This window comes from Kogia breviceps, chromosome 1 (assembly GCF_026419965.1).
Source record: "Kogia breviceps isolate mKogBre1 chromosome 1, mKogBre1 haplotype 1, whole genome shotgun sequence".
Taxonomy (NCBI): Eukaryota; Metazoa; Chordata; class Mammalia; order Artiodactyla; family Physeteridae; genus Kogia; species Kogia breviceps.
In genome coordinates this window covers 143,770,432-143,795,461 of record NC_081310.1, presented here as the reverse complement: position 1 = coordinate 143,795,461, position 25,030 = coordinate 143,770,432, and the positions used below count along the sequence as shown (strand labels likewise).

At 43.1% G+C, this 25,030-nt stretch overlaps 1 protein-coding gene across 5 annotated transcripts in view; it reads right to left on the bottom strand.

The window, feature by feature from the left end:
* GNG12 (G protein subunit gamma 12) overlaps window positions 1-25,030 on the bottom strand; it is a 122,418-nt gene that overhangs the window by 73,824 nt on the left and 23,564 nt on the right. The window contains exon 1 of one of the 5 annotated variants that reach the window (XM_067006054.1): window positions 7,342-7,376. The exons of the other annotated variants lie outside the window; for them this stretch is intronic. The gene's annotated coding sequence lies outside the window, so the exon portion shown is untranslated. Of the gene's footprint in view, window positions 1-7,341; window positions 7,377-25,030 lie in introns of those variants that run through there. 5 annotated transcript variants of the gene reach the window in all.

The following is a 25,030-nucleotide window of genomic DNA, read 5'->3' as shown; positions in this document are numbered from 1 at the left end:
TGTGAACTCCCTCGGCTAGCTTAGGGGTAACTTCTCTGCAGTAACAGTAGTAAAGTAGTATTCACTCAACTCAACGGATAATTATGTACCACTACTACTGATAATAATAAAAGCTGACTTTTATGGAGCATTTCAAGCGCTTTACGTGCTCCTTTAATCATCTCAGTAACCTTATGGAATGGGTTATTACCCCATTTAGCAGGTGAGCAAACTGAGGCATAGAGGTCAAGTCAGTAGCCTAGGGTCACACAGCTTATAAATGGCAGAGCCAGAAGCCTCGGGTCACATAGCTTATAAATGGCAGAGCCAGACTGTAAACCCAGACAGCCTGGTTCCAGAGCCTGCACTCTCTTTTTTTTTTTAAGTTGATGTACATTTGATTTACAGTGTTGTGTTAGTTTCAGGTGTATAGCAAAGTGATTCAGTTTTCTATACTGTATATATAAAGAATATACATATGTTCTTCTCAGATTCTTTTCCATTATAGGTTATTATAAGATATTGAATATAGTTCTCTGTGCTATATAGTACGTCCTTGTTGTTTATTTTATATATAGTGGTATGTATATGTTAATCTCAAACTCCAAATTTATACCTCCCCCCACTTTCTCTTTGGCAACCATGAGTTCGTTTTCTGTGCCAGAGCCTGGACTCTTTAATGCTAAACCAGGCCTGACTCCCTCTGTGTTCCACTGCCTTCTACTCTCTTTGCCCCTGTACGTCCCTCTGTTAATCCAAGTGGCTCCTGTGTTTCAGTTTTTCATTTACTGGTCTCTCTGTCCACTTGTTTGCAGAATCTCTGGAGGTTGAGAATGTGTCTACTCATCTTTGTCTTTCCAGGACCTTGCAATGTGTTTGGTATACAGCAGATGCTCCATAAAGGCACACACATGAAAACACTGGCACAGCACTGGAAGGACAGGAGCCAGGGGTACAAACTTGGGCCTAATAAAAACACACCAGGAGAAAGAGTCTCCAGATACACACTTGAACAAAGCAAGCTTTAACTTCACCTTTTAAATTCAGCCTGTGCTGAGGGAATGGTCATTTCCTAGGTCTGTTTAATACCGGAGGGAACAGAAGCAATGCAGAGCATGGCTGACTTGATCATACCCCCAACAAGCTCATCAGTTTCATTTTACATTGCACATGGATTTAAGTAATAACATGCCTTGGCTGGCCACTATAAAGAAATTCCAGAAAAGACACTTTCCTTTAAAAAATGCAATATTCAAGGAAAAAAGGACAGAAAATGCTACTTCCTAAAGTTTTCTTGGTTTCCAATAACTGGCTATGAGTATGTTCCAAACATCTATTTTTTTTTTTTTTTTTTTTTTAAACAACAGCCTCATGTTGAAAATCTCCTTTTGCTGTTCAGATGTGGTTGTGCCACTTTCTACCCCAGAGTTCCATAAGATGCTTCCTTCCATCACTACCTACACTTCCCTTGGATGGATATAAAAGTCCTTGTAGAAGGACACTCTCCTCTTTCTCTAACAGTAGGAAAGAAAAAAGCTTCACGATCTGGGACATACATAGACTTCTAGAGAAAAAGAGACCTCCTTCTGGCTCATGTCAGAGATTGCATCAGGACTGCGCCCAGCCCACCCACTCAGAGATAAATACAACTAGCCATAATACCCACCCTTCCTACTTGCATCCAGAATATAAAAGAGACCACCAACTTCCCATGGATATGGATGTCAGCATCCCCTCAGATATTAACCAAATTATAAATCTGCATTTTTGATCTTGCTATCTCATCTCCTTCCACAATGAACAGTAATTTAATTATTCCTGAGAGGTTTACTGAGTGCAAATTAAGGGCCAGGCACAGTTGTAGGTGCTGGAGATACAGCAGTGAATGAGGTAAATAAGGTTCCTGACATAGGGGCCCTTACATTTAATAGGAAACAGAAAATAAACGAGTATACAAAGAAGAAAATAAGAGAACTTCCAACAGTGATAAGTTCTACAAATGCTTTCATACAAGCAGGGAGTGATGCAACCCACTGGAAAGCTTAACAATGTCTCTTTGGCAGCTGAATGGAGGAGTTTCGAAGAGGCAGCAGTGAGTGAATGGAGCAATGGTGGCCAATTCTGAGGCTACTCAATTGTGCAGGTGAGATATGATGGTACCTTTGCCTAGGATGGTAGCAGTAGAGATGGAGAAAAATGGATGGATTCAGGACAGCTTCTGGAGGTAAAACAACTAGGACCTGCTGATGAAGTGGATGTGGCCAATGAAGAAGAGGAAGAGGCTGAGATGACACATAAGTTTTGGTTCAAGCAACTGGGTCAATGATGGCTTCCTTGAGGGAGAAACAGGTTGAGAGAGGAAAGAAAATCAAGAATTCTGATTTGACCTTGTTAACTTGGAGGCATCCAAGTGGAGATGGCAAAAAAAATACTGAGAAGTCTAGAACTGTGTTGTCCAATACTATAGCCGTTAGCACATGTGGGGATTTAAATTTAAATATATACAGTTACAAACTCATTCCCCCAGTGCATGAGCCACATCCAAGTGGTCAGGTGCACACAGAAGCAGCTACGGTCCTGAACAGCACAGGTGTAGGATGTTTCAATCACCATAAAAAGCTCTATTGGGCAGGACTTGTCTAGAATGAACATGATAACCTGCTAGACTCCTTTCATAATTATAAAGCTTATTGCAATTATAAAATGCAAAATGATAGTCCTCGGAGACTTTTAGCTTTGAATGGTGATTGGATTATGATCTGTCTGAACATATTTGTTCCTAGTCTCATTTCAATTCTCTAGAAAATAACATAATACAGGCACTGGAGGAGAGTGAACACCAGATTTATAAGCTTGGCTTCCAGCTGTGTTCACTGCCAGTGATTTCCAGCAAAATCACTAAACTTCTATGTGCCTCAATTTCCCCACCTACAAAATTGGGAGCAATCTGGAATGGACTATATTGAGAAGTATGTTGGAGAATATTTCCAGCTCTCCAGATGGCTCCACTGTTCTCTGGTCAGGTCTATTATGTTTTCACTTGCAAATACTGACATGATGTTATCTCAAATGGCGAAACAGATATAAAAGGGCCTTTGAAACATATAAAGGACCCTACAGTAGGCATAAAAGGTACATGTTCCATAAAGGGCGAGACAAAAAAAAAGAAATATGCCCTGTGCCTTGAGTCCACCACAGAAAGTCAGGTGTTTTGACACGCTGGCAGGGCTACTGACTTGATAAAGTAATGCCATATGGGTTAAAGCATCAAGAATCAAGTGTTGATCCCCAAAGATAAAAAACAGTAAACAGTCACCAAAATGGTGACATTTTTCTTTATTGTGCAAGGTTTCTGTCCCTGGGAAGGGCACACCTGGAGCTGGTGAGCTGGCCTATTTTAGACAAATGGTGCCACACCATTTTCCCCACCTTAAGACTATGTCCTGGTCAAAAGAGCTGGTCTGGGCTGTTCACTGGGAGAAACTCTTCTACCTGGTCACTGTTCTTAATCTTCAGAGAGCTTCTAGTGACTTAAAATTTGTTTTTAATTGAGGAGCTGGTGGTATATGTCCTCAACTAATTTGTGGATAAGCTGGGGAGAAAATATCCTCATAATGTCAATGCCAGTGAGAAATCTTTAAAAATACACATGTATTCCTAGTTTGCCAAACTTTAAAAGAATATAAAGAAGTCAGAGTGGGGCTTCCCTGGTGGCGCAGTGGTTGGGGGTCCGCCTGCCGATGCAGGGGAGGCGGGTTCGTGCCCCGGTCCGGGCCCGTGAGCCATGGCTGCTGGGCCTGCGCATCAGGAGAGGCTGCAGCAGTGTGCTCCCCGCCCCCCCTCCCAAAAAAAAAGTAAAGAAGTCAGAGTGAACAATTAATTGTGAAATATTACACTCCACATATTTTTTCTCCTTTTCTATTGAAAGGGCAATGGCAGTTTTTTGTTGGTTTGTTTCCCCCAATGGCAGTTTTAAAAGGATAGCATTCTTCTCAATGACTTATATTCCCACCATACTAGTGCTACTATTTATTTTTTTCTGTTACCCTCGATAGACATGTGTTATATGACTATGGCCATAGTTTATGTGCTATTGGTAGCAAAGGCTTTGGAGTTGGACAGATCTAGGTTTGATGCTGGCTCCTCACCTAATGACCTGCAAGTCCTGGGACAATTTACCCCTAAACCTCAATATTCTAACATGTAAGGTAGAACTAATATGACTTTTGCACATTGTTGCTCTAAGGATTATAAAAAGGGAGGACGGGGCTTCCCTGGTGGCGCAGTGGCTGAGAGTCCGCCTGCCGATGCAAGGGACACGGGTTCGTGCCCTGGTCCGGGAAGATCCCACATGCCGTGGAGCGGCTGGGCCCGTGAGCCATGGCCTCTGAGCCTGCGCGTCCGGAGCCTGTGCTCCGCAACGGGAGAGGCCACAACAGTGAGAGGCCCGCGTACCGCCAAAAAAAAAAAAAAAAAGGGGAGGACGCTAGGATAGAGCCATCAGGAAAATACCCTGTATATATGACACTGTTATTTTCTTTTTCCATTTTACTTTCAATTTCAAATATTTTTTGTGTGTTTCTACACACATTCATAATGACTGTTTAAGGGACCTAAATCTTTCCCCTAATGCTGGATATTTAAATTGCCAGTTTTTATTACTATAAATAAGATTACATTGGAAACCTTCATGCTTCAGCTTTTTTCATCCCTTTAACTTACTTCCCTAGCTTCCCTAAATTCCTAACAGTAGAATTAGTAGGTTTTGCTTTTAAAGGGGCTTTTTAATTAATGTATGACAATACCACCAACAAAATAATTGAGAATTTCTGAGACCTTGACATTTTATACATAAAATGGTGTTCCTAATGCTGCTTTAATTTTTATTTCTAAGATTTATAGTGAGGATGGACATTTTTTCCTATTAATGGTTTGTTACCTTGAGAAACAGTAAGTCTATATTCTTTGCTTATTCGTGTTAGTAGGGTCTTGATATTTTTCTTTTCAATTTGCATGAGTTCTTTATAGTGCATGATAATCAGTTAGTATATGTATTTGCTACAAATATATTATTGATATCTGGCAATTTTAAGATAACCATCTTTTCATTTATACAGTGTTTTAATAATAAGCCACAGCCATATTTTGTATAAACCTCATGAGCTATGACATGGCTTCATGGCAAAATGTTTGGCCTTTGACTGCTTTTCACCATCCATTTACACCCACTTTGATTTTCCCAGCTACCCTGTGAGTGAGCTGGGGAGGATGACAATCCCCACCTTACAGAGGAGAAATGTGAGACCCAGACAGGCCAAGTGACTTGCAGAGGGTCCCCAAATCCTGGAGTTGGCCAAGACTGGCCTCAGTCCTTTGCTCTCTGAACCCAAGGCCTCCTCGTGAAATGAAGGTCACAAGGTAAAATGAAGAGATGCATTTTGTGCAAAATAGATTATTATACAAAGCACCAATTCCACATTGTTTCTGATTAAAAGTCCTTTATATGGAGCATCCAGGCCCTGTGCCTGCTGCACTGGAAGCACTCAAGAAATGCTAGTATGATTTTAGCAAATCCACCAAAACCATGGCTTACATAATGGACCACCCTTATGCAGTTCTTATGTAGTTACAATAAGTTAAATAACTTAGACCTAAAGCAAGTGTTGCTTTATTACTATTTTTTTAACCTAGCTCAGGTACCACTTCTTCCCCCAAATATTCCTTCCCTCTTTGGCTCCATGAAACCACTCCTCTCCTTGAATTTCTACAACCTTTACCACCTTCTACCTGTCACTACAGATGCTTCAGAATGTGTTTCAGCTCTTCTATTGGATGATAAGGTCCCAAGGGTCCATACATTATTTGTGTTTGTATCTCCCAGAGAGCCTAGCACCCTGCTCAGCACACAGGTGGCACTCAGTCAGTGTTTTATGGGGAGATGGGGGAAGAATTTTATATAGCTAAGAGACAATGGTAAAAGCAATTACAGTTTGGTTAAAAATCATAGGTTGCATGAACTGTGTGCTTTTTGCTACACCACTCCTTATTTTGGCAAGCACACTATCATGGGACAGTTCTAATGCAGTCTTAAGCCAGCAGTCTGCATTAGCTAAACAATACTAAACTACATTAACCAGAATGTCCAAAATCATTTCCAGCCTTGGAAAAATCTGTACAATTCTGTAGATATATCTGTTATGGTTTTACTTGCAAATTCTGATATAACTCATTCCTCAAAAATTCACTGTGTACACGTACGTACACACACACACGCGCACACACACACACACACACACAAGTCCTGGTTCAGCATCTGGAAAGAACTCAGATAAAAAATATGGAACATCTGTTTCCTAATATCAGGAAAATTCACAGGAAACGATTAATGTCCACTAGGGAGAAAGAAAAATAATCTGGATCACATTATGAAATGAAACATCCAAAATTCACAATTTAATACAGTATAGCCTGCAAATCATCAGATCTTCAGAACTGAGGGGGAGATTTCACATTTTATTAAAACTTGAGAGAGTAGAAATATCTTTATGCCATGTATATACAAATAAACATAAAATTGAATGCCCTCACCCTACATATATTCTTGGGTCCTATGTCTCCCCACTGATATTTATGCAATGCTTGGCAGGTGGGTGTGTATTTTCATAATGTGCTCAGTGCCTTACAGGGCAAACGAAGACCTAACTAAACTAGATGGTGGTCCCTGGATGAAGAGGCTGTAGCTCTTTTGAGAAAGATCTAGAGTGGCTTATGTCTCCCAAGGAGGACTGCAAGGATAGTCAGGGACACTGCAAAGCCAAAGCCAATTGTACATAAAGATGGTTTGCTCCTTGGCGGCTCTTCCACTATCCTGATCCTTATAAGCCTCTCTATACCTTTTATGTTCCTGGCAATGTGGAAGGTTCTGGGGGTATAACAGAGAACAAAACACAGTCCCTCTCTGCAAGGAGGCTACAGTGAGTCATACGGACAACTGATCAGGCAATTACAGCTCCAGAGGCACATAATCTATCGTGTTAAGTACAAGGAGCTCTGAGAGCACAGAGGAGAGGCACCAATACCAGTCTGGGATGATCATGGAAAGCTTCCAGGGGGAAGTGGCATCAAAGCTAAAGTGTGAAGAGTGACCAGGGTTAGCCAGAAGATGAAAGGAGGGAGGCATGAGCAAGGCAGATGCAACAGCTTGTACAAAATGCTGGAGAGGAAGCGAGTACCTGTGTGTGCTCGGGGCTACAATTTTAAAAGTAAAGAGTTTCAGTGAACATTGGGGTGCATGTATCTTTTCGAACTGGATTAAAATATACACATTAGTATATATAAAATAGATAACCAACAAGGACCTACTGTATAGCACAAGGAACTATATTCAACATCACGTAAAAACCTATAATGAAAGAGAATGTAAGAAAAGAATATATATATTTACATATATGTATAACTGAATCACTTTGCTGTACACCTGAAACACTGTAAGTCAACTATATTTCAATAATTTTTTTTAAAAAATGAGAAAAATCTTTGAGCATTTCTCAACCCAACTGTACATGCCAAGTGATGTGGTAAATTGAAATACTTATGGACTTCATATATTTTTTTTAAAAAAATGAGTAAAGAGGGCTTCCCTGGTAGCGCAGTGGTTGAGAGTCCGCCTGCCGATGCAGGGGACACAGGTTCGTGCCCCGGTCCGGGAGGATCCCGCATGCCACGGAGCGGCTGGGCCCGTGAGCCATGGCCGCTGAGCCTGCGCGTCCGGAGCCTGTGCTCCGCAGCGGGAGAGGCCACAGCAGTGAGAAGACCGTGTACCACAAAAAAAAAAAAAAAAAAAAAAGAGTAAAGAGTTTCAAATCAGCGAGAAGCCTTATTACCTAAGAGGCAGTAGCAGGTAAAACCCAAAGGGGGTAACCACAGTGAGAAGCATAAAGACAATAGAAAGAACCCTGGATCTCCAGCATCCTCACATCAGAAACAGCTGGCACTGACCCATCCCAAGGGAACAGCCAAGGCCTTCTTAGACCACAGGCCTCTGGAGGAGGGCAAGGAGAGAGACTGCCCGTCAGAGATGATGCTGGTCCCAAATTCCAAGGAAAAACACATAGCCAACTACCTAACCCCACAGATAGGAGTAGTGAATAGGCCTTATCACAACCCCATGAGGAAGAGAGAATCATCCCCATTCTATAGAAAAGTTGCTGGTTTTAGAAGACAGTATTTATTGATATTCCTTTCCGTTAACTGACTCTTCTTCTGACTAGAGAAACCAACTCATCTTGGTATGGCTAGGACATTCCAGTTTTAACACTGAAAGTCTCATGTCCCAGGAATCCCCTCAGTGCCATACAAACCAAGATGGATGGTCACCTACTCAGAGTTTGTATGCCCTAGGTTTTTATATTAGAACCAGTGCAAAGTTAAATGTGATCTAACTCCCTGGAAGCTAACCTAGACCTTTTGAGCTTCAGGACCCTCCTGGATATCTTGGGGGCTTGTCTGGGGGTCCTATATCATTTGCAATAGTTCATGATGAATTATATTTGCAAAGCACAAAGACTAGCTTAGGGCCTAGTGATCACTAGCTGTCATGCTGAAGGAAATCACTCACTGAACGCTTACTGAAAACAGTAATCAGCCAAAAGAGGGTCTGAATTTAATTTTTGTGCTTCTTGTTGTTAACTGAGAGTTAACCAAATACCTTTCAAATTTAATGCTGAAAATCATCCTTAAATAAATGAATCTACTTACCTATCCAGAGTAGTAAACATATTTTCATATATCTTTGTTAACTAGGGACCATATCCACTGCAATGGCTTACATTCTTACTGGTCAATAGACAGTTAAGAAAGTTGAGAAGACAAAGAAAAATAGTAACACAGTTTCCAATAACTACAGGCCCGATAGGATATTACTTTATGGCAATATTTGACAGGCAGTGGGTAGCTGATAAATCTTTATAGAATGACTGACGGTAAAAAAAATCGGGCCATGGATAACCACAGAAGAGAAAATTACCAGGGCTTGTGGATGAGATGATGGCAATTCTTGAGCTTTTGCTGCAGTGCTCTTGACTCAGGCAGCTGCAGCACACGGTTCTAGTCTGATAAAAGGGAACATACGCTCTTTAAGAGCACTCCCTTCCTTGCAAGAGGGTAATGAGTAAAACAGCCCCTGTGGCCTGCAGTCAGCAGAAGACTCAGAAAGACTTCAAACTAGTAAGAGCCAAGCGCCCACCATTAAATCCTGATTCAAAGGCACCCCTGCTCCCACCCCCCACCCCGCAAAGCTCAGCTAATGTTAGCCAAGCTCAGTGCTCTTTGTGAGAACTCCTGAAGCAGGAATGGATGAAGATATGACCTTATACTCTTTTTTTTTTGGCAACAGACAATGATCTCTAACACATTTCTGATTAGTTTTCAAGGAAAAAAATATTTTTAAGATCCAATCATGTTTGGAAAAAAACTATTCAATAGGATTGAATTTTATTAGCCTCAGAAAACTTTAAAAAAAAGTAAAATTTAGTAGCATTTATCACAAGTAATATATATTAGAACTATGTTTCCCTCTAAAAAGTCCAGTTTTATGGGAGCATTCTGGGTAACTGAGATTCTGCTTTTATGTTGAAAATAATAATTTTGTCCACGAGGCTTAGCTCTCTAATCGTATCACTCCTTTCCATGACACACTTTCCGTCAGACACTGAGACAGAGAGATTCATCACAGAAATATTCAGGTTATGTCCGCTGCACAGAGTCAGGCAGCATAATGAGGGCAGGATGCAGCAAAGGGCACTGCCCTGAGCCTGAGTCAGAAAAACAAGAGAGAGGTTTTATTTTCACTCTGCCAGACCGCTGCTGTGGATGAACATACTTCTGCAGGCCTTGGACTCAGAGGCAGAAGGCAATGAGTAGTAGTCCTCAAGTGAGGCTGTGAGTGGCTCCCTCCAAGTCCCACATGTTTACAGGCACTTAGAGCACATGCTATGAAATATATCACCCTGGTTTCGGGACTTGGACTCTACTGGATGGTTCAGTAGAGTCTTTCATTGCAGCTACCAAAACAAGGCTGGGCATGGAGAATCTTCTAAGGATTGTCCATCTTTTTCCTGTACCATCAAGAAAGAGATGAACAGCTTATACAAACACACAAACAAATCCAACTATGCTCAATATAATCCACTTAATGCCACAATTCAACGAGAAGATAACACCTAAGGAAATCGGTACAACCTTCCTGTACTTAAACCTACCACTTGCACTTGCTTCCTGGGTAAAGCCACCTTTGCTGCCTCTATTCTAACACTAGTTTGCACCCCCTCCAGATATTCTCAGGGAGCTTCCTGTTTTACATACATTCTGAACAACACAACCTGCTGACCCTCTCTTAGGGAAATATACAAATATATACCCACTGCACCAGGAAAAAACAAACAGAACAAACAAACAAAAAACCTACAACCACCACTCAGAGCCAAGAAAAAAAAAAAAAAATCTGTCATTCCCCATACCACTGGGAGGATTTTAAAGGCAGCCCAGCACATTCAGCAATGTTCTAACTGTGGAGCTAGTCATTTCCATGCCCAGCCTTCTCCTTGGACCCTGGACTCTCACGCTTCTCATTTGTTCATGTATCTGCATGGACAACTTGATTATAAGGTCTTCTGACTGCACAGGCCATACTTTAAACTTCCATGTATTTGTTTTCCTTCCCACAAGAATGAGTTCTTAACATACCCCAGACTTCCAATAAATTTAAAAAAAATCTGTACATGTTTTTAGACAGATGTACATGTTTCTATTTAATTATCTATACCTAAGATGTTCACAGTGGCCTAGCAAAAGAGTAACAGAACAGCTAATTCAGAAATTCAGTTCCTATTTATCTTCTATTGGCAAAGCTGGCTTTTGTTCCTATGAATATGTCTCCCTTAATTCTAGGAACAGCTGTGGATACTGATGATGTAAGACAGTCTTTCTTAACCTTTTAAAACTCACACTCATTTCTGATAACCATAAAACCTTCCCCTTCCCTTCTCCAACCAGATTCTGACGTGCCCTTCCTCAGTTGTTTTGGGAAACTATGACATGCATTCTCACCCCCTTTCCTCTTCCCTAAATCTACATCTCCATTCCCAGTCTTTTCTCTGACTTAAAGTCTCCCCAGTGATGCCTTATTAGGCATCTGAAACCTGTAACAATGGCCACAGCCAAATTAATAATCTCCTCACATGGCTCCTCCCCTGGGGTTCCTAGTGCTAAAAGTGGGACACCACCATTCATGCCCCTTGTTCAAGGCAAAATCCTCACTCATCTTTGGCTCCATTTTTACCTACTCTACATCCAGTCAATGTGTCAGCACATCCTGTCAGCCCTACCTCCAAAACATCTCCCCAATTCTATCACACCTCCGCATTCCTCCCCTCCCCGCTTCCTTGTCCAAACTGGCAGCAACTGTCACCTGGAGGACATCAACAGCCTCCACGCTGATCTCTGGGCTTCCGTCTTGCTCCCCGCCAGCAGGGGGCACTCGTGTCCTCAGATGACTTCATTCTTCGCTCAAAACTCTCCAATGGCTTCCCAGCAGGCTTAGCACACCCACCCTTCGCCTACCAGACTCTACAGGAACCAGCCCGGGTCAGTATATCTGGCCACATCGACCTCCCCATCTCAGATACGCCATGACACTGATCCTTCCCGCTGCTGGACTTCTTCTCACAGACACCGCAGGCCTGCACGCTCTATGGCCTCACTTCCTCTGGGTCTCTGACAAGTGTCATCTCCTCGGAGAGGCCCTGCTCTCTCTTCCCTTACTCCACTTTGCTTTTCTTCATAGTACTTAACACTCTCTTTTCTATTCTACTGAATTATTAGCCCTGTCCTCCACTGGAATGTAAACCCCGCGAGAAAAGGACGTTGTTTTTTCCCTGCTGTATCCCCAGTGCCCAAGGCAACGCCTGACACAGATGAGGCATTCAGTAAAATAATCTTTTTTCGTTACTGAATAAATGCATATTGTCAACTAACTAGAAGTATTTTGTTGAACTTGATTTTCGGATGTTTGTGTTATGAAAATAAATATTTCCCCTTTTCCCAAATGAATCATAAGACGTCAGTTTTCAACGACCCCCCTGCACACACAGGCACTTTAGATTCTGATATGTCTGCCCTCTCTGAAACACCCACCAGGGGGTGGGCTAGGGCGCCCCATCCCCTTGAGGGTCAATGGTGTGGTCCCCCACTTCAATGTACACAAACTCGTGGCTGCACCCTGAGTTTTTACTAAGCATCTGACATGTTTTACAGTCTCTTGCCTCTTAGTAAAGCCTTAAAGCTTTATTGCCTTCAAAAAATGCTCAGAGAATTCAACTCGTAAAGAAACTGTCTGCCTTATTTATGGCAGTGGCAGTGTCTCTTTCAGTTAATTCTGAATACGGCTGGCTCAGATTTTAGTGCCAAGTGGTTGGCTAAACTACTTTTGTTGTATGCTTCCAGTCAGTTTGGGCCCAGTGGCCACAGGAAATACTGTGGAATATTAAGAAAACTCTTTGGAAGAGACAGAGGGAAGGAGGAGGCACAGAGCCTTCTTGCCAGGCATCTCCTATACATCTGGGTTTTCTGGTTGCTTCTTCAATATGGGTGCTTCTCAGAAGAACAGTGTTTCCTTCATGAATGAGCCCCATTTATGGTGAGGCACCAAGTGCTCAGTGTTAGCTCTGAGGGGACGGCCATTCTCCCAGCCCTCTGGCATTTTCCCAGCGTGGCCTTGAATGCAACCTCACAGAGACCAGTTATCTCTCTCTGAATTCCACCTTTCTCTCCTTTACTTGGCCTCTTAGCAAACCTCAGCTTCAGCGTCTAGTCAACTGGAATTTATCTACTGTGTCTTTTCTCCTTTTCTTAAAGCATCATCTCTCTGGAGCTTTTGTATCTGAGACTTTGAAATTCTTGTATAAAAACAGGATATTATTAATCTCCAGTCATTTGAGAAATAGCACAGTTCAAGGATATGGTCAAATTCTAAGAGTAGAGATAACATAAATAGAAAGCACTGATCTGTATCAGTTCTGCCCCTTTACCTCCTCAATAAATGAAATGCAATAAAACAAATGCAAGTCTTAGTGACCTTTTATTGACATGTGTGAGTACTTCTTTAAATCTTAAAAGTTCTGATATTTGCGACATGAAATCCTATTTATTTAGGAATATTTGTTTAGGAATGTAAGTGGTTGGGTGGCTTCTCCAAAAGAGGAAAATGGCAGATATTGATTATTAAGCATTTTGTCATTCCAAGTCAAAAGCTCCTACAAAACACTTTGAGATATATATATATTTTTGTATATATTTTTTAAACCACAAATTTGGATTCCTAGAATGTGTGTGTGCAATTTAACTCTGGACTTAATCCTACTGTAGTCTTTACATACTTCTCAGGCTAGGCAAGTGGTTTCCTTTCTTCCTCTGCTCTCTGAGCACTGAACCTGGGCAGAGCCAATGTAAACCACACACTAGTGTACAACCCTCAAATTCCTACACTCTCCTGCAAAGCTTCACTGACAACCCTCCTTTCAGAATATCTGCCCACCCCAATACTGTTTTATATTTTCTTCTCTTCACTTAGCTTGGTCAGGAAGTATTTTGTTAACAGTCTTTTTGGCCAGTTTCAGCACAGGGCTTCTGGCAAAAGGCAGGGTTGCAGCATTTCAGAGGCCTAGCACTAACTCCAGAAAATATTTTCCTATTTTAACTCTTTTACTCCTCTTTGCATCTGCCACTCAAAAAGGAAGAAGAGAAAAAAACAAAACAAAAACCCTCACACACACAACCAAGAGACAAAAACACTTCTACCCAGCTTAAAACCAGCAGAATCTTTACATCCCAGTTGGGGGCTTGCAAATCCTGAATCTCCTGGAGCAGATAACAGTTTTACAAGCAAATAATCTCCATTAAACTTGAACTTCTGCTTTTTTTTTTTTTTTAATCCTTTTTTTTTTTTTGCGGTACGCGGGCTTCTCACTGCTGTGGCCTCTCCCGTTGGGGAGCACAGGCTCCGGACGTGCAGGCTCAGTGGCCATGGCTCACGGGCCCAGCCGCTCCACGGCATGTGGGATCTTCCCGGACCGGGGCACGAACCCGTGTCCCCTGCATCGGCAGGCGGACTCTCAACCACTGCGCCACCAGGGAAGCCCTTTTTTTTCTTTTTAACCAGTTCATTTATGTGAAAATGAACATAGCCCTCAACATTTCCCTGCTAACAGAACCCCAGTTTGTTTGGGTGCAGATGCTGTGAGCTCAGGAAAGCTGGGAGCCTTGGCCTAAGGGAGGCTGTGTGCTCTGTCCACCCAGTAAGGCCCGAGGGGACATGTTGTGAGTCTGCTGGGAAAGGATTTTGCCTCCTCACGAAAGACATGAGACATGTGCCAGGTGCCTCCTTGGTTCTCAACTTTGAAACTGGTAGTAAAGCACAGAACTGTGATCACCATCAGTGACCATGAGAAAGCAAGTCTGAATTTCAAAAACAACAGAGCAAAAAAGGCAGAATCAATGAATGGAAAGAGTACAGCTCTTTTGTGGCAAATGGCAGAAGTAACTACCTCGTCTACACTTTCTTTTTTTTTTTTTTTTTTTTTTTTTTTTTTTTTTTAATTTTTTTTTTTATACACTTTCTGAATATGTGGAAAATAACCCCCTACTTGTTAGGGCCACAATTAGTCATGTTTTCTTTTCTGTTACTTATAGCCTTGATATACATGAGATGATAAAAGAGAGGTTTACGGCTTCTAAATTTGGTCCCCACTAACTTAGAAGTGAGAAAATTTGCTTGGCAAACCTCAAGCCAATAGGGCAAATATGACTTGTTATGAATGTACCTATATTATTTAGCACAGAGGCTCTCAGTTTTTATCAATCCAGAGTAATTGCTCCATCCATCCATCCATCCAACCATCCATCCATCCTTTCTCTTTTTCTGCCAACAACACTCTATCCAGTGCTGGGCGCTGCACTAGGCACTGGATATATAAACAATACCAAAAGACAGAAAATACTATACCCATTTTAGAGATAAGGACATTTGAGTTTCAGCAGCTTAAAATGTTTTCCCCAAAACCACAAGTCTACAAGTGGCAGAGTTCAGAGTCAAATCTGGGACTGTCTGAATTCACAGGCCTTGTGCTTTTCACTCTACCATGCAGCTTTGAACCTAGCCATCACTTTGTTAGCCCAATTTAGAAATAAAACATTGTAGTACTTTTTAATATTCTACAATTTTGATTGTCTCTCACCCCACCATCTGCAGTTAATCTAACATAGTTACACTGTATACTGTATCTAGACCCACCCAGACCAAATATCCCCCTTTTCGCCTTGAAGTCTGACACTGTGCTTACAGGATGGCAATGTCACCATGATGATGTCTGCTTCCACAGCACGTATCTTGCATCTGTTGGCCACTGTATGCACCATCAGTTGGAGACCTTTTCTACCTTGCTCACCAGAGCCTGGTACTCCATTGCACATGATAGGCCCTCCCTACATATCTCCTAATTATATAAAGAAAAATAAGCCATGCTGTCTAAGGAACTCCTGAGTGCCGGTTCTTAGGACTCTTAGTTTAATGAGCTGATATCACTTCCAAGACCTTGCCAGAGAGTGCCATTCCAGAAGGTACATAATAAGTCGTTGACTAAGCAATCTGCACACTGTTTATAGCAAGTATGTTCCTCACTGTGGAATGCTGGCAACAACCCAAATGTCTAGTATTTGGATACAAAGGTAAACCAACGGCTACTTATCAGTAGAGGAGATCATTTTACTGCCATCCCAAGGAGAAAGAGGTGGAGTGTAAGGACACAAAAAAAGGGCAACATCAACCAAGGTTAGATGCAAAAGTAGACCAACGAAGAAGAAGTACATACTGACCCAACTATGCAAAAATACACACGCTGGGAAAACTGGCACTAGGATGTGAGAACTTAAGTGTCTGATGAAGATTCAGAATTTAATAAAACCACTCACAATTGGCTCTTCTATTTTATCTCGACAGCCCTTCTTAAAATCCATATTACAGAAATCTTACAAAATGCATGTTCACAATTTAACACGTGACCAATTTTGAAAAACATGCCTTCTGGGTTCCTATCACGAAAATGAATGCCCTAGTGATAAAAGACACCCATTTATTTGCCAGCTTAAACATATACATTGTTCTCAGTGCCTGAAGGCCACATGATAATGTTCTGTGTGTATGTGTATGAAAAGCATAATACATGACTCTTTCCAAACTGTACACTCAGATAACCCAGCCTTTGCTTTGCAGGGACAGTCCTTCTTTGCTGAGACTGGCACACTCAGGACGCTTTTTGCTTGAGGCCTGGGTTGCTATACCTTTCCTCTGGCTAACTCTGGCTTGTTCAAGAATTTCTGAACTTGGGTACACTTCCCTCAATAACGGTAATAACAATGGGTACCATTTATTGAACATTTTAGTATGTACTAGGCACACTTGTAAGCACTTTCCTGTGAGCCCCATTTGAATTCAATCTTGGTTTCTACTATAACCCCAAGCACAGAGTATATGACATATAGCAGATACTCAATAAATACCTGTTTACCAGTTGAGTTACACTTTAGTTCATTTAACTCTTATGTCCACACTAAGAAGGAGGTACTATAATTATCAACTTTTTATAGATGGGATGCAGAGAAGTCAATTGCTTAGTAGCTAACATTTTGCTAAGGTTAATAAAATGAAATAGATAGCTTCCTGCCTCAGCTCACACCAACTCAAAAGCCTGCTCATTCTAACTTGGAATATCACACTTTTGTGAGTTAAAAACTGGCAGGGCTTCCCTGGTGGCGCAGTGGTTGAGAGTCCGCCTGCCGATGTGGGGGACGTGGGTTCATGCCCCGGTCCGGGAGGATCCCATATGCTGCAGAGCGGCTGGGCCCATGAGCCATGGTCGCTGAGCCTGCGCGTCCGGAGCCTGCGCTCCGCAGCGGAAGAGGCCACAGCAGTGAGAGGCCCGTGTACCGCAAAAAAAAAATAGTAAAAAAACCCACCAAAACTAACTGACAAAACACAAAAAGTCATGCTCATCAGAATCATCTCTAAGATTCTTTTTCTACTCATCTCCAACTTGTCCTTCCATTAAAATACAGGCCCTTGAAAGGCAGGGACCCCTTACCCTTTCAGCCTCACTGGAAGGATGAAATGTTCTCCTAAGATGTCACTGCGTACAAGGGGAGCATGCAGATAGAGAAACGTGGTCCTGCTGCTGGTTGAGCGCTTAAATTCATAAGCACAGGTGAGTCAGGCAGTGCAAAACCATAAATTAAATTGACTGTGAAAAACAACAACAACAACTCAAGTATGAGTAACACAAAAATAAAACGTTAACATTTCACGCCTGAAATCTCAAGAAGCCCAACCAGGAGTATGTGGCTTTGGGAAAAGGACCCCTTGCTGTCGTCGTTCTGCTTTTTGGAAAATCCCCAATTGATTGTATTCAAATGATTCCCCATTAAACTTTTCATACTTTTCCTGAAGAAGTTCTTGCCTAGAAAATGGGGTGGGAGGTGGAAAAGAGAAGGATCAGTCCCGTTCCAGTCAACGTGGGTGCTGTCTCTGGGATGTTCCTAACGTGGCCACAAGGCTTTTAACAAGAAAACCAGTCCCTCAGAACTAAGACCCTTCCTGAGTGACCGAACGGGCCAGGCTCTTCAAGTTCTACTGAAAGCAGGGCTGAGGCAACCAACACGTCCACGGACACTATAGGGTTACCACAATGGCACCTAAACCAGGATCCCCGACTCAAATGCTCTCTCCTCAGACCCTTCCCCAGTCACCAGGCCAGTCTAATTTTCCCCCACTTCCATTTTTAGTCCTCTGTTCAAGAACCTACAGGAGGTCCCTTTCATCTTCTGCCTCAGTCTGCCCTCCTCTGGTGTTTTCCGGTGCTCTCTGCATGAGACCACTTGAGCTAACCAGCTTGAACCAACCAACCAATCCCTTCCTTACTCTACTTTGGGGACCTCCCCTGCCATCCTCTTCCTCTCTTCACACATGCCTCTCCGTCATGCTGGTGCCCCAGCCTGGAATGCCCTCTGTCCACTCAAGTCCCGTCAGGCCCTGCTGATCCCATTTCCTCTAAGGCGTCTACCCTACCCCACCACTCCGACTGACTTCCAATCAGCTGCGTATACGTTAAGCTCTGCTGCAGAAAGGAACAGACTCCCTCCAGTGACCTCACATATTAGAGGTTTACTGTAAAGATATACAAAACAATAAGGACCATGGTGACAGGCCTCCCTGAGACAAAAAAAAAGGCAGCTCAAGAATTGAGAGGAGCCAGGGCAGCTTTGGGGACTGAATTCCCTGGTCTCCCATTAACGGCAGCAATTATGGGATCCCCCAGACTGATGACTCAGCCTTTTTTTCCTCTGCTTGGATTGCTCCTGCCATGCATCTTAGGTCTCCTCTCTGCTTCTGCTTCCTCATAGTTTCTGCTGACTCAGAGCTTGTGATGTGGCTTCTATGACTGTCTTCCCAGCCACAGATTAGAGTACCAACTGCCAACTCTCCCAGTCCTATGTGTCTTTCATTCACAAATTCTTATAAAGAACCCAACTGGGCACATGGTGCCTTTAAACTGGGCTGAGATTTTCACAGCAGACCAGAATGCTTGTTAGACTGGCTGCCGTGCAGTCAGGGCCTCTTCCTGACCCAATCATCTGAGGCTAATAAGGAAGAAGGGTGGAGGAGAAGAAGTCATACTATTTAGGAACATGGCCACCCATTTTTAACTAATAGTCTGGGCTGCTTCCCTCAGCTGAAATTGGACTTTTTAGAAGGAGCTGTAGGCATGGCAGACACATTCATTAGTCTCTTGGGTGAAATGCTTTTCTTCACATCTCTAATGTACTTATATTAACATGCATTCCAGGCATGGTATGGATGACAGAGCACCGTATACTAGTCTATAATCATTTCATGCCTATTTGAAGTGATTTTGTACCTAGTTAGATCGTGCCAGAAAACCCAGAACCACAGTGATATTCGTGGATAAATTTCATCGTAGGAGGGATTTAAGTTTTCACCGATGTATGCCAGCGACTAGAACTGTTCTAATTCAGCAGCTCTCAAAACTGTTTGGTTTCAGGATCCCTTTACAGTCTTCAAAATTGAGGAACACAAAGGGCTTTTGTGCAAGCCACAACTACTAAGCCCGTGTGCCACAACTACTGAGCCTGTGTACCACAACTACTGAAGTCCGCGTGCCTAGAGGCTGTGCTCTGCAACAAGAGAGGCCACCGCACCGCAATGAAGAGTAGCCGCTGCTCACCACAACTAGAGAAATGCCACATGCAGCAACGAAGACCCAACACAGCCAAAAAAAAAAAAAAAAAAAAAAAAACCAAAGGGATTTTGTTTATTTGTCTTACTCTATCGATACACACACACACATACATACACTATTGGAAATTAAAACAGAAATTTTGAAAATATTTATTAATGGACTAAAAATATAACAATGATAAATCCATTAGAGCCTAACAAAAACAGTACTTTATGAAAAACATCTATGTTTTCCAAAATAAAAGAAGATATAGTGAGAAGTGTAGAAATGTTTTACCTTTTTGAAAATCTCTTTAATGTCATGTCTGTGCAAATCTCTCTAATAGAAGACAGCTGGATTCTCATTTCTGCATTTAAGCCCAATCTGTTGTGATATGTTGTATTAGTTGAAGTATATGAAGAAATCTGGCCTCACAGGGATATAGATGGAGAGCCTTTTCAGGTAATGGTGGATGCTTTTGACTACACCAAGACTTACACAAGTGATGATTTCTTAAAGGTTAGCTGAAACCCTTTCAATGAACTTTTCATGTTCTGCTGTATTAAAATTGCTTAGTCCATCTTGCATTTGAATAGACCTTTATATAGGGCTTGTAACATCACACATTGCTCTTTGAAAAACATCAGTTCACTGAGTTATGCAGGTTTTCCATATCTTGACACATTTCATCACACAATACCAAGAAAAAATACTCATTAACATTATCACAGATCTCATTAGGGAAGTCGCTAAGTATACTTTCTTAAAAGTATGTTTGAGAAGTTGTCAAGCTCATGGGGGCAGACACAAGTTTTCCAAAAATCCTAATTTTTTATTGAAAGCTAGAATTTTATCACTGGCAACAAATACTGCCAGTCATTTTTCTTGAAGTGACAAGCTGACTTTGTTCTTTTTTTGAGAAAACATCTGCCAAATATTCAAGTCTAGATAGCCATAGTTTGTCAGACATTCTTTAAAAAAAAGCGGCTAGTTCAGCTTGTAACTCAAAATAATTGCACAAGTCTTTTTTCTTGAGACAATCATCACACTTTAGTTTTAGCAGAAGAGCTTTATTTTCCCTTCTGTGTCACACAGAATCTTAAAAAGATATGCATTCAAGGGTTGAGACTTAATAAACATAATAATCTGTATTGCTTCGAGGACATTCTTCAGTGAAAATGGCATTTTGTTTTGTTTCTTTAATGTGGGTGTGTAGTGGTGAGGAATATGGGTTCTAATACAGTTTGGTGCCACTGTCTTGATTAATAATTAGGCACAAGGATTCTTAGAGCCTCCACTGCTTTTGCAGCATTATTTCAAAATTCAATACAGGGCTTCCCTGGTGGCGCAGTGGTTGAGAGTCCGCCTGCCGATGCAGGGGACACGGGTTCATGCCCCGGTCTGGGAGGATCCCACATGCTGCGGAGCAGCTGGGCCCGTGAGCCATGGCTGCCGAGCCTGTGCTCTGCAACGGAAGAGGCCACAACAGTGAGAGGCCCGCGTACCACCCCCGCCCCCCAAAAAAAGTAAAAGTCAATACAATTTTAAAAAGTCAAATATCATCTTAATACTATAAAAAGAAATCTGACCTTGTAGACTCCCTGAAAGTTTCTTGAGCCCCTCCACACCTCGGAAAACACCATTCTAAAAAGTGTTTGATAAATATTATTTTTTGTGTGTGTGGTACACAGGCCTCTCACTGCTGTGGCCTCTCCCGTTGCGGAGCACAGGCTCCGGACGCACAGGCTCAGTGGCCACGGCTCACAGGCCCAGCCGCTCCGTGGCCTGTGGGATCTTCCCGGACCGGGGCACGAACCCGTGTGCCCTGCATCGGCAGGCGGATTCTCAACCACTGCGCCACCAGGGAAGCCCTGATAAATATTCTTGAATCCATCAATGAATGAATAAAACTTCATATTAGGCAGGGAGGTTCTAGAAAGGTTTACTGGATAAGATACCTTTTCAGTTGGGCAATCAAGACCACATAGGAGGTTTAAAGGTTGGGAGGAGTACAAGCAAAGATACAGAGCTAGAAATGGGCAGGGAACCTCCCTGGAACAGAAGCAGAAGAAAATACAACTTCAGAAGACCAGCACCTTCCATGTAGCAAAGCATGTTCATGCCCGTCATGTCCATCAACTCCCACAACAGTCCAGTGAGATTAAGTGTCACCATTGGCCTTGTTCAGGTGGGGAAACTGAGATCAGTCTGGAAGCTCTTTGAAGGCAGAAACCATATATGTTTTCTTCACTAATAATACTCAAAACACACACAGTGACCAGCACATCAAAGGCACACAATACATATTCACTGAATAAATAAACAAATGAGGCTCAGGGAAATGAACTGTCTGCTCAGGATCACACATCTAGAAAGTGGTGGCTCCAGGACTGAACCCAGGTCTTCTAGCATCAAACTCCACATTGTTCCCGCCATACCCTGATGCCTTTAAAGTGATAAAAACCAGGGCCATGCTGCTGTGGGGCGCTTGGATGTCAGGCTTGGATGTCAGTACTAGTGGTTTATGAACTGAGGGATTTTTAGTAAAGGATTTACATGATCACATGTGTGCTGTAGCAGATCAAACCCAGCGGGATCTGGGAAGGCTCGGAGTGGAGAGGGACAGGAGAGACACATGAGGATTCTTTCAGTGGTCTACGTGAAAAGCATGACCTAATTCTGACACTTAACTGTGTGAATTTGTAAAGTTACTCTTCCTGTTTGATCCTTACCTTCCTAATCTGCAGAATGGAATAATACTGGGTTGGCCAAAAAGTTCGTTCGGGTTTTTCCATAACATATTCCAAACGAACTTTTTGGCCAACCCAATAATAATATATAATTTCACAGAGTGATCTTGAGTGTTAAATGAAAAAGAAGCATACAAAGCAACACCACAGTTCTTGGCTCCATATTAACTACAAAAAAAAAAAAAAAAAAGAAGGAAGGTGAGAGGGAGGGAGGGTGGGTGCAGGAAAAGAAGGAAGAAGGGGAAAAAGGTGTGGGGGGAGGAAAGGAAGGGGAAGAAAAAACAGGGAGGAGATGGAAATATTTGTTGAATGCCCAAGTGAACGTGGGCAGTGCCCACGTGGGAGTGCCAGAGGGAGAGAGAATCTATTAAGCCCTGCTTGTGGTTTCTTAGGACAATAATAAGAGAGAATAAGAAAGAAGATCATTCTAAGGTTTCAAGCCTGGGGGACCGTAAGAATAAGCTGATAGACAGGTACCCACAGGGCATCCAAATGGAGGTGCCAAGGAGGCTGGCTCTGTGGATGCGGAAGGGTCAGACTTCCAACAAAGATCCAGACAGTCAGGGAAGGGCACAGAGTAAAGGATCAATTAATGTCTATGGGACATGCGGCATGGTAAATGAGGGCAAATGGGAAAAAAGGAGAAAACCGGATCAGAGACACAAAAAGGAAGCAACTGCTTTAAACCACGCATCGGCTCCCAACCCTTGTCTGCAAGGCACACTTAGGCTCTCCTGTCTCCAGCCCGCCACTCCTGCTCCGCCAAAACTGACATTTGACGCGTTCACAACACCAGATTTCTCATACACTGTCCTCACTGTCTGAAAGGCATTCACTGCTCTTCCCCAGAAGCACAGTTTCTTGAAGAGCGGTACTTGTGATTTTTAAGGTCATATGTTAATATTACGGCAAAACAAAACAATTACGGAGAGCAGTGCTCACAGTGGTACTTTTGAAGCTCTGTTCCCTCATCACCCCCTGGGTTAGCGGCGCCTCTCTCCACCCTGCTGCCGTGGCCCCTGAGCCCCACCACACGCTTGCCTCTCCTGGCTCGTTTCCTAGGTTTGCCGGACCTTGTTCCTTTTGCCTACCACTCGGACCTTGTTCCTTTTGCCTACCACTCTTCTCCTGCTGTAGTAGAAAGAGGTGTGTCTCTTCCCCGAGGTGTGACCCTGCCCTGGAAGTCTCAGATGCTCAGTCCCGCTCACTTGGCTGAGTGGGCCAGGAAAACAGATAGAGAAGGTCCCATGAGAGGAGCTGCAGCCAGAGGACAGGATACCACTGGCCAGAGGTGTGGGGTGAGACCAAGGATGGCAGATCCAGAGGAGGCTAGTGGGTTTCACAAGTAGAAGACTATTAGGGATCTAAAGCATGTACGCTCATCAGAAGGGGTATTGCTCACTCGCCCTCCCCAATGTGGGTGCAAACTGGCTCTTGGGGTGGAGTAAAAAATTCTTAATATGACAGTGGTTTGTGGCCCTCTAAAGCTCAACCCTACATAATAAAATGTGTGTTCCTGGCCCTCCCTGGTGGTGCAGTGGTTGAGAGTCCGCCTGCCAATGCAGGGGACGCGGGTTCGTGCCCCGGTCTGGGAAGATCCCACATGCCGCGGAGCGGCTGGGCCCGTGAGCCATGGCCGCTGAGCCTGCATGTCCAGAGCCTGTGCTCCGCAACAGGAGAGGCCGCGACAGTGAGAGGCCCGCGTACCGGGGGAAAAAAAAAAAAAAGTGTGTTCCTTAATATTTAATTTAATTAAACCAGTGAACTTAAACTTATTTTACTCTTTCTCCTAATGAAAAAAGGTTGGGAAGCACTGATCTAGAAGGTGATTCAGTGAAAGGGATGAGAGGAGGGCACCCTGTAAGGACTGAAGGCAGAAGGAAATGGTGGAGGAAACCACAGCGATAATGCCCTTTTGCTCCTTCCCTTCGTGGGTAAGCCTCTTGATCTATAACCACAGAGTACTTAAACACGTCAGGCCCTGCAGGAAGTACTGTACCTGTAGTGTTTTACTTTTATCTTCACAACAGCCTTCTGAAGTTACGTTCCCTTTTTAAAGATGCTTAGAGAATGTAGGTAGCTTATCCAGGACCCATGAGTGGTCAGTGGTAAATGATGCAAGTTTAGTCCTTAGCCCAGGTTGGACACATTGTAACTATGAGCAGAGCTGGCAGGACTGGACACATCTGTGCGGAGAGGGGAAGAAGTGTCTGCTACATGGTGAGTGTACCAAAAAAAATGTTATTTGAATGAGACAGCAGAGAAGCGAAAGCACAATTGGGAGAGGAGACAATCGACGGGGAAGGAATCCAGGCAACTGGACATGACAGCCTCCAGCAGCAGAGCAGGGCAGGAGGAAGGAAGCGCAGAAAGCAGGTTCAGGGCTGGGGGAGGTGATGGGGCAGGGCCTGGGGGACAGGAGGAGTGGACAAATCCTGTCCTCACTGGGGCCAGCAGCTGACGGCAGACTGCATGAGTCCCTGGCGGAATCAATCCACACCACTGCATTACACTCTGCAGCAATCTTCTTGAATGAGAATCTGTTCATATTATGTCTCCCTCCTCTTTCCCCAAGGCCCAGATTTAGAAAAGGTAACCAGACACCTTGCTTTAGTGAAATAATTCCCAGTCTTTTCTAGATGACTTCTTGCCATCAGAAACAAGAAACAAAACAACTTCCCAGGCCCTCAGTAATAGTAGCTGTTGTTCCAGCGTCCATTGTGTGAGAAAATGCTCACTCCACATTAACTGTGTCCAGCTGAGACACTTAATATGACTTCAGAGTGCCTTTATCACAAAAATGCATGTGTACAACAGACATCCAATATGCGAGACATTCAGTCTGCAGGCCATGCAGACTGGATCTGCAAACCCCATCCCCATCTTGGACTATAGGTTGGGAACAAGTGGTCTACAAGAAAGGCACGTGACATCCTAGATGGGGAAGGGGTCTGGCAT